Genomic DNA, 13,680 nt, shown 5'->3' with positions numbered 1-13,680 from the left:
TTTTTCATTATTTAACTAAGAAAATCATAACTTATGAAAGATCCATCCTCATATACTTGATTCATTTCACATTTTAAATTCACTGGAACAGCTGAGATGTCTTGGAAAACAGCCAAGGACAAGTGTACTTGCAAAATTTTCACTTCTTTCATTTAAAATACTGTACATGGCCTGCAACATTGAAATTCATACTCTTTCAATAAAAAGAGGATTGTTTCATTCTCTTTTTAAAGCTGATCATTTGACCCTTTAATCTCTCTTGAGTTCCCTCTTCCCTTTGAAAGTACAGTAACCATTGCTGACAGTTCAGGCTGTGCAGTCATGGATGTAGGAGGTGGTGTTCTAGTTTCTGTTTTCTTTCTCTTATTCGTGTACCTTGGACTTGTCCAACTTTGTGGCAACAGAAGCTGACAGATGGCACTTGAATTCCTACAGGAGGGGGAGTATGGTCATACCAGAGAAATGCCTTTTTACTGTTTGTTTCTTATATGGCCAATTTGACACCATTTACAGGGAGTTTTAAGTGAGGTAGGATATTGCCCAAACAAGAAATAGAATAACATCATTCACCTGCACCTACCCTTTACTCTAGATAAGATGGAAAGTATCTGCATGTCTTTTTGCCTCAACTTCACATGTATGTGCCAAGGCTACTAAATTATACTCCTTGCCCTACGTTCTGTTAAACTGAGTAGATGTGCTGCCTCAGCGGTAGCCACTTGGTCACGTGGTCCTGCAGGATTCCCTGTGAGGACCTTCATGAGAAGAAACAGCATCCTGGGTGAGGTTCCCAGTGATGGAGGAAACCCCTTTCATTCTCCTTATCACCAGAGATAGCTGCTAGACCAGTCTGTCTGGGTTTTTTTTAATATTATTCTTCAACAGATATTAATTTTTCCCAGTGATTTTATACCATCATTCATTTTGGAGCTTTTTGCATGTAACACTTCACTTACTTTTGAAAGGAAGAGTACACACAGGGACTGTTCTTAACCAGACCAGATCTTTGAAATTAAAGTTGAAGACAATATAACTTCTCTTACTTCATTTTTGACTAAGTGGCTGTAAATATTTATCAGCTTGAAATGGCTTTCACTGGCTCACCATAGATTTTATAGATTTAATATCAGCACCTGGTACACCACACTGCTAAGATTCTGCTGAAACTATCATAGCACAAAATGAAATGAATCCCCCTGGTGTATGGTCTGAAACTAAAAATATTCTCTGTTGATACTGAAAGGCTTTTAAAGTCTGTCTTCTTTCCAAATCTCTCCTAAAACCCAGAGCCAGGGTTTACCCCAGCCTACAAAAGGTTAATTCAGTGAATTCTTCCTCATCCAGGTATGCATGAGAGACAAAGAGGGAGGAGGAGTAGTGCAAACTAGAACTCAAACACATTTAAAGTTGAACAGGATGTTCTGTCATTCTGAATGTTTGAAAACACAGCAGAAAAATATATTTATGCTTTTATTTGAATGTATTATGCAAAAGATATTCCTGTTTTCAAAACTGTCAGGACAAAAGTAAATGGAAATCTTTGCAATTTGCTAACAAAGCTGCAGGAATATAATTAAACTCAACACCTCTGTTTTTACAGTTATAACTTGGGGCAGGGTGAAAGGCAGGTTCTTGAAATTGCTAATTGATAGTAGAGGCTTTGGCATTGTGAGAAACCATTTGCCACTTGAGAACTGAGTTTCATCTAAGCCTTTCTTCAACCTGACCTCTGGGTGTTGTGCAAGCTTGAGGTGTTGGGTGAAAGAGTAGATGTACCACAAAAGCTCCTGGGAGGAGAAAGATGACCGCTCTTTGCTGTGCTTCCTACACAAGCTCAAGTTCAAAGTAATTTCTAGTCACTCTGCAGGGGGGCAAAGAGGTGCATAAAAGCTTTCATAATTGGTAAGTGTAAGTAGAAGGATGAGGTACTTCACAAGCAATTGGGAGCCAGAGTCAACAGGGAAGCTGCCTTTAGATCACAGGACCAAAAACTTCCTGACGGTGATTAAAGACAAAAGAAGCAATTTTGTTTACTCTGTATTCATTAATCAAGACTGTGTTTGTTAAGGTTTAAGATTTCCTGTAACTGTTAAATCATATGTTTCAGCAAATGAGATTCAATTAACATGTAATGAGGCAAACCCTGCAACAGAGATGCAAAGCTGTTCTAAGCTGATTGCATTAAAAGGTGTAACTCCAAATTGGGTGGCTGCTGGGTTGAACTAATGAGATCAGACAGGTGTAAGTTCCAGGCACTGTGGGTTTCTGAGCAAGAGCAATGCAAGTGACAGACAGGCAGTGCTGCCGAGCTCAGCTTTTCAAGGCTAATAGAAATTCTCATTAACACAGTAGATAGCATTCCTAGCAATGATGCAGGTGAAACCCAGAGGGAATGAACCAAAAAGTAAAAAATTATTATTTTTTAAAAAATCTTTTCTATTTGGACAACAAAAGTCTATATGAAAATCTTTGACTGTTTCAAGTATCTGTGGAAAAAATGTACTTTTTTATGCATGGACATAAACAGCAGATTGCTTTCTCCATTTGCATGGCTACTGCTCTGCATAGCTACCCTTGGACCAACGTAATCTATGCCCTTTCCTCTTTAACTTGTGGTCTATATTTACATCCTCTAACTGTGACTGGAGTGGCAGCAAGTGATTCAGTGTTGGGTAAGTGGCAGTAATACAAATTTGAAACAGGTGAGTGAACTAAAATCTGCTAGAATATTACTTGGGTAGACCAAACATCTGCTGGTAAATGCAGTAGCATCATTGACCACAGCAGGTAGGTTTTTTTTAAAAAAAAAAAAACAACCTGCTATCTCTAGGCCACTGGAATAACAGTCGGCACCCTCTTTTTAATGTACTTGTCTTGTTGCATGGAATCAACAGCACAGGTATTCATCCTTACTTTGCTGAGCTATATGCTGAGTCAGTCCATAAAATTTCAGAATGAATTGTTCCATGAGCTTCAGAAGAAAAATATTCTGAGATTCAGTTGATCTGTGTTCAGGGCAATACATTGCAGGAATGAAACAGGAATATGAGTGGAGGATGGTTATTTTACTAAGCACAATAATCTAATTTTATGGTTCGCTGGTCACCTTACCTAATTTTGCCAAGATTTCTTATACTCAAAACTAATATTTCCTTCCTTCCTAAACACAAGCAGGGGAAAAAAAAAAGGTGGATAGGAAGGTAAGGATAGATCCGTACAAGACAGGAAAAAGTGGTGTATGACTGATGGGGAGGAGAGAAATATTTCAATGAACAGAATCAGAAGATATGGAAAACTGATAATTCACACAGCAAACAAAAAGATCTTGTAAATCTACTTCATTTTAGAAAAGCAATAAATGAAGTCAGGACTGGAATTTCAGCAAAATATTACATGAATACAATACTGCTTTTCAGCACAGCCTGGCTCTTGACTGTCTTCCTTCAGTTACTCAGTAGCATTCTTCTCCCTCTTGACATTTCTCTCTGAAGTAAAAAAAAAAAAAAAATATTTTTGAACACATCTTGGTGCCTCAGTGTACTAATGTGTTTCACAGTCAGAATTCCTAGGACTTGATGGATCAGGGTTCAATGTAGGGGCAGCCCAGCAGGCTTGTCTTTCCTGGGCCAGTGTAGCCATTACGTACACACCATGTCACAAGTTTGTGACTCATTTTTATGAGTCACATTTTTATTCTTTTTCTTATAACATTTAGCATGTAGAGGGAGAAAAATGCATGCAGAGTAGCAGCTGCTCATGACAGTGATGCCTGTTCCAGGGTTTCTTGCTTTTCCTTTTACAGTATGGTAGTTGAGGGTCTATAGCTGTGTCCAGTCAGCAGGCTGCAATAACCAAGAAGCAAATGGAAATTTTTGACAAGCCTGTTTCCTGGAGAGGCTTGAGGGCACTAGCTGGAATACCTATTTTAAACATTAAGTCAATTTATATTAAGTTCTCTCAAGAGTCTGGAGTTTCGCCTGAGTGCCTTCTGGTTACTGCAGACTGCCCATCCTGGGCCCATCTCCGGCTCTGACTTGGTGCCATAGGTGACAGTTATGGCACAAAACGTTTTGTAATAATAGTGGAAAATACCAAGATTAGTAGCTGCATCTAAGCGTGCCGAGGGTATGCCTGGGCTGCAGTAGTTGTCAACCATGCAGTTGTTGCTGTGGTTTCATGGAGAAAGCTGTGCTTCCCTCAGGAAGCCCACAGAGGTTTCAGTGATCTGGGTCCATCCGTGCTGAGCCTTCAGTTCTTGTGGCTCATCTGGTCTTTCTCATCATGAAAGACCTTAACTAATGGGTGCCTTCTCAGGCCAGGTTACCTGTGCCCTGTTGTGAGTGGGATCACCTGGCCAGGGAGCTGCGCTCTGCAAGATATGAGATGTCTGCTTGTGATGCAGCCTGTGGACACTTCAGCTTGTTGACTGTGTACCGGTAACTTTTATTTTTCCCGTGTCCCCCAATATGTACAGCACACTTGAGATGGCAGCTTCTGAGGAAAAGGTCATGAGTTGTGTTGGGAGAGATCTGGTGCTGAAATGGATCAATCAGATTCTGCCTGGCTGAGAATAATGCTTGAGTCATGATGCAAGATAACCCTTGAGTTAGGTGGTACCCTGAAGGTCATGGGGATTTATCCAAAGGATATAGTGAGGTTTTATGACCCAAAGAAGACTTTGCACACCAAAAGTTCAAAGAGAGGCTCTTTCCCTTTCATGTTCTTAAATTATACTGGTGCCTGTTACCCCTCAGATGGCACTGGAATAATGTAGGTTAAGGCAAAAGTCCTCATCCAGTGGTTCAACTCAGTACAGTATGAGAGCAATTCTACTGTATAGTCATTTCTTTTTTCTTACTGTAGACTATTGCTTTCCAAACATTTGTATAAATTTAAATCAGTTCACTTTATCAGCCAGACCCTTATTCAGACATTATTTGGTCATTTTATTTTGCAAGCTGTTCCAGCAGATTGAGTCATCATTCCAATATTATGTAATTATTTTATAAGCCAAGTTACATTACATGCAGTGTATTTCTTCTACAGCTCAAAGTTATTTATAGGGAAATCAATAAAACACTTCAAGCCAGCTGTCATTGTGACAATTATGGAAAATACTAGCCTTCATTTGCTGGTGCAATATTTAAGTATTTCTCAAATGAATTATTCCTCTGAGGATCTAAATAATCCAACTTTAAATTAAACAACTGAAAGATTTGATTTTTTTTATAATATATGTAATCTTTAGAAAAATCCGTGAGTATGTTTAAGCATCCATTTTTGTGCTGCATTGCCCAACATACATATCTGGTATAGACTTTGCACACTGACATACCAAATACCTCTGAAATTAGAAAATACATTCTGTTGCCCATTTCAATTTTCAAGACAGATTAACTGTATGCAGTATTTCCAGAAAAAGAAGGCTTTTTATTTTTAGCTTTCCAATACATTCCTTTGCCAAAGAGTCTCGTATCCACTTTGTAATGCATGGGGTAAGTAACGAAACTGAGATCCCGCCCTGCCTGAGCAAGGACCTGAACCCCGCGTTAGCAGTCTGGATGTTTTCCAAGTGAATTATACCTGTCATGTTTCCAGAGCTGAGATTCTCTCAGCAGTTAATGAATTTTTCACAGCGTCCTGCTTGCAGACACGCTGTTGGTGGTGAAGGTCCATAGAATAAGCGGGGTCAGATCAGGTGGGCAGGCAGGAGCAGAGACCTCCTAGAAGACCCCTGAGCACTATGGGAACAGAGCCCTGCTCCAAGTTACTCCTAATACAGTGTCACAACATGGTTTTGAATTACACCAAGTAAACAGGTTTTGCCTCTTTATTCAGTGTATATTTCAAATGTGGTTCATTCTTTGCCACCACAACCAATGTAAATTTAACTGACTGTCTCCCTGATTTGCCTTTCCTTTCTTATGGGTGCATTATTCCTATTTCTTCTCTCTTGCATGCATTCAGTCTGCTTTGAGTGCTTCCAAAGAGGGAGAGAAGCACATGAAAATGTTGTGTGTTAGGAAAAAATCAGACACTTTATTGTAGCGGGTATTTTTTTTCAAATGTAGAGATTTCTTTGATCACAAGTGAGGGTGAAAAGAGTGAGGAACAAACAAAACTTGGAGGAATTTAGCAAAGGAGAATAAACATGATGCAGGACTCTCAAATGTACTAGAAGCAGTGAAAAAAATTAATTCAATATCTGTGGAAAAAAGTCAGATGAGAAATAGTTGAAATAGTTTCATAAGATAAAGAGGTAGAATTATGTTCTCAAGGAAACTATAAAAACCTCCCTGCTTATGTCTTTTTAAACTAAATAGAAAAAGAAAACATTAAAGAACATAAATTCTATAGAAAATGATCCTACAGTGCCAGGGAGCTGAAATAAATGAGACATCGGAAATCAACAATTTTTCCTGACATTTGTGACTCTAACTTTTGTAACGGCTGATAGGCTTTTATTTCCAAGTTTTTGTTTTCTGTATGATGCTTCTACAGACTTAGTTCAATCTGCTTTTACAGTGTGCTTAATTTCCTCACCTGATACTGAATAATTTAAAGGGAAATGCAAACTAAAACATTTGCCACAACTTCATCCCATTCTGCTGTAAAAACTAAAGAGAGAAATCCAGGAGAGAAGTACTGGAGTGACATCAAAGACCATGACTGACTTGACTTCTCAAAACTACTTCTCTGAAAATATGATAATGTATGACAGAGATTACTGTAAGTGCCTTATCTGTGCTTGAAGAAAAAGGTCAAAATAAACGTATTAAAAATTTAGACAAAACTATTTTCTTTGCGAGGCAAATTCATCACAACTCAAAGATAATGTCTGAAGATGGGCAAGGAATTGAAAAAAAGTGAACGAAAAGCCTGCTGAGAGTTATAACTGTAAATAACAAGTAGGTTTATAAATAAGTTCTACTTCATCACTGCAGTTTATCAGACTTCAAGGGTAAAGTGTGAAAACAGGGAGTATGACCTTCACAGAAAGCCAGATTGGGGATTATTCATATGATAAGAACTTCAGGATGTGATTCGTCAAACACCAAAAGAAACATAGATATGAAAAGTGCAGCCTGTTCCAGAGTGGCTTGGTAGTGATAAAGGAGGCTGCATTTTATTAGGCTCCTTTGGCCCGCTCCTTCATGACTCTGTGTCCTTTGTCTCACTTGACTGGCCCCCCGTGATGGTGATCCAGAGCCTGGCCTTTCTGGTGGTCTCGGCTCTTTTGCTTCGGTGCCCATCGGTCAATCATCATGTAAACTGACTGTCTTCGGAGAAAAGTCATCATTGTGGTCCCAGGGCCATTTTTCCCATTCAGTGCTGGCTGGATGCTCTCCTGCCCTGAGTCTGGTAATACTTTTTATTCAGCCATGCACAGGAGTGTGATGTTGCAGATCTATAATTTGGAACAAGAAGACTCTCTTGGTCCCCAATCCTACAGACTTTCCTGCCCACTATCTGGGATGAGTAGCACTTGACATGTCCCGTGGAGCTCCAGTATTGCCTCGCAGGGAACATGCCTTCCTCCACATCTCTGCCCTTCCCTCCTCCTCCTCTCTCCAGAAAATCTGTCGCCCATGCAATAAAAGCTGTTGTGTCCAAATGGCTTCTGAAAGTTTCTGCCTTGTGAAAACTTAGACTGATCTGGGTTTATGACACAAGCAATGTTTATTTCATTGATCCTGTATAGTCTAGGGAGTTTTCAAGCATGCTGGATTTCGGACAGTGGTGCTGTGGATCTCCTTGTCAGATCAGACCGAAGCCACAGTCTGTGGACATAATCTTCACCTGCAAGTGCAGTAAGTTGTCAAGATGCACAAGCCATTGCCATAAACATCCAGGGTTAAAGACCTGGGGTTTAACTACAGGTTGTTAAGCTGCTGGTTGTTTCTTTATTATTGTTAATGTAAAAAATATCCAAGTAGTATAAGTTGATTTTTCTTTTTTTCTAAAAACTTACCTCTGAAATTTCTCAAAAACAATGAATAAATGTGTGCAACAGCCCTCCCCCCCCAAAAAAAATTCAGAAAATATTACTGTGAAAATAAGTTGAATCGTTTTGGAGAATTGAGAGCTTGGGGCGACAAATCTCACTATTAAAAGCAACAAGAGAAGCCACCATCACTCACTGATTCCCAGTGCCCCAGTCAAGCCTCCTGATTTTATCTACTTACTGCATTACTCCTGCTTAAATGCTTAAATCTTTGTATCTGAGAACAGAAAGATAATCTGCATGATGTCGCTGTAGCTAAGGCCTGTCTCTTGGGGAGCTCACTGGGTCAGTGTCCTGAAGGAGGGTTCACATGAACTTTGTGAAGAGAGGGATCAATTTTCAGCTGAAGCACAGGAGGCAAATACAGATTTATCTTCCACAGTAAAGAAAAAAATCTCCCCTTTTCATAGCTAGAAGACTTGACTATAAATCAACTACATAAATCACTAGTTTTAAATCTCAGTTATACTCTAAATCAAAGGAATACTTGACATGTTTATTTCCTTAATAGATACTGAGAGCGTTTAGTTTTAAAATTATTATTTTCATTTTTTTCAGACTACATCCAGAGTGGCAAATCCACTGAAAACCAAGTTTCTGTTCTGTTCGAAGTGTAAGGGGAAACTTCTCTATCCATGCCCAAAATACTTTCCATTAATATATTGGGTTTGCACTTTTCTTTGGCAGCTGCCATAGAATAGTTATTACATTTTGATCTCTGAGGAGCTTTCACTACCTGGAAATTTTCAAACATAGAAAGGGGATAAAAAAGACTTCATAAAACTGATTATATACTGGCTTAGCTTTACTGTTCGTATTTTATTACCAAAGCCTTGAAGAGCAGACTCTCCTATAGAATAGGTTACAGTCCTCTGGATATATGAATGAAAAAAGTCTGTTGTATTTTGGGGATTGTTTGCTGGTTTTAGAGGTTAATAATCTTATTGATCTCCCCTAGTGCATGTTTTTATTACAAAAATAATGATTTAACTGCATATTAAACCTACATCCTTATTTGTACTTTTTCCAAGAAGACTCCTTATTGTTTTGGCATTTTCCATTTGTTTTGCTAAGAAATACCAGAGCTTGTAGGTTGCTTGCAGCTTAGATGTCATGTACCCTGGTGCACTGAGGCAAAAATTGCTGCAGTGTTTTGTTTTCTTCTAATGTAAATGGAAAGGAGGAAAGCTTGGAAACCAATGCTGTGCTCAAGATGGGTCAGTTCAGCTTGGTAGGACCAGCTTCCAAAGGAACAACCAACTACTCTTGAACTGTTTCTTTTTAAAAAAAATCTGCTCTTCCTCAGAGCTCTTGTTAGGGACCGCATTAGCTATGCTTATTGCAGTGCATGGGTCTTCCTCCTCTTTCTTGCCAACTCAGGCTGTTATGCAGAAATATCTGCCTTTCCTGAGAGATAGGAATGGACCACCCCTGCTGTTCCCTGCCAGCCCAAACCTTCTTTGGTCACTGCCCCTGGGAGCAGACAGGGGCTACTTTGGCATCACACTCCTGGTTATTAGAAAGGCCACACAAATATTTGGCTGTTGCGTGGATATACAGCTACATGGAGTCTGGGGAGAGGAAGAGGAGGAGGAAGAAAAACAGTCCCCTGAAGCACAGCACCTGTGGGAGAGTGAAGAGAGGGGAGCAGCCCCGGAGCAGAGCACAGCGTAGCATGAAAGTGCGTACAACAATGAATAATCAGTCACGCACATCAAGCAATGGTGCTCCAGGCTGGGCTTTTTGAAAGGTCCTCAGTGATTTAAAAGCACAACTGCCATTGACTTCCAGTGGGGCTTAAGCGCTTTCCAAAATTTACCCCTTAACACATCAAGCTGTTAGTTGATGTTCTTTGTACTTCGCTCTTTTTTAGCCTTGTTCTTTTTTTGATTTGGCTGCCTTGGAAACATACTGTCAGTTTCCATGGAGCAGTGCACTACAGTGTACATATATTATTATGGCTTTACCTTTATATTCACTGGTCCTAAGGCATGGCAATGGTCATTCTCAAATCTCTGAGCACCTGAAAGACAGCCCTATCCTGGGAAAGGGATGTGAACCATGGAAATGTGTGCATGTCAATGAAAGCACTCTCCTCTCACTATTGTCTTGTGTCATCCAGCTCCACATCAATGTCATACCTGAGCCCATGAGTTTCTGAGCATTGCTAGGAACCACACTGACACCAGCAGATGACCGTGGTTCATGCCAGTAATGGCACTTGCACTAATACAGTGTCAGGACCCAGACTTGGTGCTAGGCTCAGAGACATCAGCAGTCACAAAGCTGAGCATTGTGTGCACCTAATGAGGAACTGAAAGTGGGCACGTGGTGCTAAAAAGCCAGTCCCAGCTCAGGGTAGGTCACACCTGCTAATTGTACCAGCTCTAAAACTGACTCCTTTAAACTAATCACAGAAATAAAATGGGAAATCTTGCATAGGTTGGCATCAGTATTACTGACAAAATTACAGGACCTCAGCTCTGCTCAGTGGTCCAAAACAAAAGTTGTTCCCATTTTAAGTAATATCAAGGAACTGGATTTGGTCTGGGTGGACACAGAGATAAAGGCAGCTGCAGGGCTGAAGCGTATTGAATGATAGTGAGAAGAGAGTGCCACTGGTGCTTGGTGGAAGTAGGGCCAGGCTTAGTTTTTCTAGCACATAAAGGCATAAAATGTTACTCAAATTCCTTCTGTTTGCAGGCTGAATATTACCAGGCTGCTTTTAGTGGATGAATTCAACTATTAGTTCTAATCAGCCACTCTCCAGAAGAACTATGACCACCATTCAGAAGTAATCACCACGAACCATGAAAGGAAGAAGATCATTCAGTATTTTAATCTGGTTAGTACAGCAGTGTTGTAGTACTCGAGACAAGAGCACCCCTTAAACACTTGTGATTACAGTGCTTTGGAGGCAACTAGTTGCCTTCAACACTCTCCTGCCATGTCGAGACATATGACCATGGTGGACCATAGGATGATAGGATTTCATTTGCACACTGGTGACTTTGGGTATGGCAGGGAAGCTTGAGAGCAGCCTCTGAGTGGTAGAATGGAGAGCTCTTTATAGCTGTAAAAACAAACCGCTGAGAGAAATGCTTCCAGGAAATATTAGCAAGCTTTAGCAACTGAGGGTTGTATTCAGCACTACCACACTAGTGCACAGTAAATTTGTGTCAAACCAGCTGGAGTAAGCATGTCCCTGGGCAGCACATCACTTTCTATTTCCCCTTGAGGAGGTGAAGGCAATACTCTTAGTTTCAAAAGTATTCTTTGTCACATCTAGGAGTTTCACAAATAAAAGGAAAATTCAATTGAAACACTCCCTTCTGTGGGGCAGGGGAACACTTCCGGAGTAATTTCAGAATTTTCAGTGTCCTGGGTTTTGTTTGGGGGTTGGGGATTTTTTTTACAACTTTCTGTTCTCACCTCCTCCCTTCTCACTGTGATTCACAGAAATTTCACTATTTTTTAAACAAACAAAAAATCCTGGAATCTGTGGTCTGAGATAAATGCATTTATTTGTATTTAATTCCCTTTTGGAATTCCCTGTCAGTAATGGGTTCTATATGCATCTAGTCCCTGTTTATACAGGGAGAAAAAGCAGCCTGTCCAGTAACCTGTACAACTGTAATTCAGAATCTGAATATCTTCTGAGCTACAGTTTTGATGGGTAGTGCAGTTCCCACTCCCATCAACATCTTGTTAATTTTCCTGAATTCAACATAACAGTGAATGCTTACCCTTTGAAAGGGTGATATCCTACTTTTAGTGAACTGAGGTTCAAGTCATGTCTGAGTTGCTTGTATTGCTGCAGAATTGGTGGGGTTGCCAGGGATCTCTGGAGATCCTCTAGTCCAACCCCCCTGCTCAAAGCAAGGTCAGCTACACCACATTGTTCAAGGCCATGTGCAGTCAGGTTTTGAATATCTCCAAGGATGCAGATTCCACAATCTCTTTGGAAAACCTGCTCCAGTGTTTGGCCAACCTCATAGTCAAAACATTTTTTCTTATGTTTAAATGGAGTTTTCGGTATTTCAGACTTTGCCCATTTCCTTGGGCACCACTGAGAAGTGTCTGGCTCTGTCTTCTTTACTCTCCCCGATCTGGTGTTTACACACATGGGTAAGATCCCCCCTGAGCCTTCTCCAGGTTACACAGTCCCAGCTTTCTCAGCCTCTCCTTGTATGAGAGATGCTCCAATCCCTAAATCACCTTCATGGCCCTTGGTAAGCCTTGCTCCATTATGCCCACAACCCTCTTGTACTGAGGACCCCAGCGCTGGACCCAGCTCTCCAGATGTGGTCACACCAGCAGAGGGGAAGGATCACCTCCCTTGGTCTGCTGACAATGTTCTTGCTATTGCTATCACTCATCAGAAGCCTGTGTGAGGAGAATGAGGTTTTCTTCCCTATCAAATTATTTTATGGCCCTTGAGCAGTTATTGTAATCAGATAAAATAGGGCTGTGAACACCAATACAAAATTGGCTTCAGTGAGTTTCTGTCTTGCCTGACAGCAAGAGGAAAATACATATACAATATTCATGGTTCATTTGAAGTAGTTAAACACTATTGCTTCTATCTAGTGTTCTTAAATTATCATTTATTCCCATGTAAATTTGACAGTGTATTTAGCATCAGGTCCATAAAGAAGTTTACATATGCATTTAAAGAGCTCTTGAAGTGCTTTTTATTTAGACTATAAAGTTCTTGTGTTATTTCTTTGAGAAACTGGAAAGTGTTTTTGCACAAAAAAAATCCACAAGGTGATCATTTTTAAGCACTGAAAATGCAAAATTATGCAATTTAAACTGAGTAGTGACTTTAAATGTTCTAATGACATTGATTAAAAGGAAATGGTTGGGTTTTTTCTTTAAAAAAAAATGGCTACAGTTTGGAGAGCTCTAGTAACTGAAAGATTTGTACACTGAAAGTCGTAAGATCAAAAGCTTATGATGCTGTGAATTATCTTAATTTTTCGATATAATGGGTTTTTTAAATGTGAGAGAGGTGGGTTTAGGTATTGTAGATGGGTATTGCAGAGAAGGAACACAAAGTCACTATTAGCGTTCAGTAAGGAATAATCATGTTGGAAAGAGGTATAACACTTTAAAGCCATATTCTATCACATTTTTCAGTGTGTTCCCATCCTCATGAATTTCTTGCAGGGAGAGGTGCTGTGCCCAATAGGGCATGCACGGTTTCTGTATTTGTTAGCTCTGACGAGCAACTCATAGTGGTGGTGGTGATGTCTGATATGCCAGAACCAATTCATGGGAAGCAGTCTAGGGTAGAAGGCAAACTCTAATGAGAATTTGCTGAAAGGCTAGGTACTGAATAGAGTCAATGTCTCTCCCAATAGGCATGCTTTATTTTCACAGAAAAAGTTTTCTTTGGAAAATTTTGATCACACAATGATTTGCTAGCAACAAAAGCTTTGGCCTCCTGGAGCAAAGCAGCATTTAAGGACAGAGAGGTGAGGACTGGGTTCAAATATGTCACAAAAGTATTATAGCTTTATTATTAAAAATGCTTGGAAAATATATTGCACATAAACTTACAAGACCCAGCTGACATCTGAGAGCTATCTTTGCCCAAAAATGAAGAACAGAACTTGAAAAGCTTGCTATTTTACTACCATCTGCTGGATCTCCCCCAAAACCACACATCT

This window comes from Harpia harpyja, chromosome 6 (assembly GCF_026419915.1).
Source record: "Harpia harpyja isolate bHarHar1 chromosome 6, bHarHar1 primary haplotype, whole genome shotgun sequence".
NCBI classification, from domain to species: domain Eukaryota; kingdom Metazoa; phylum Chordata; class Aves; order Accipitriformes; family Accipitridae; genus Harpia; species Harpia harpyja.
Note: the sequence above shows the minus strand (reverse complement) of the source record.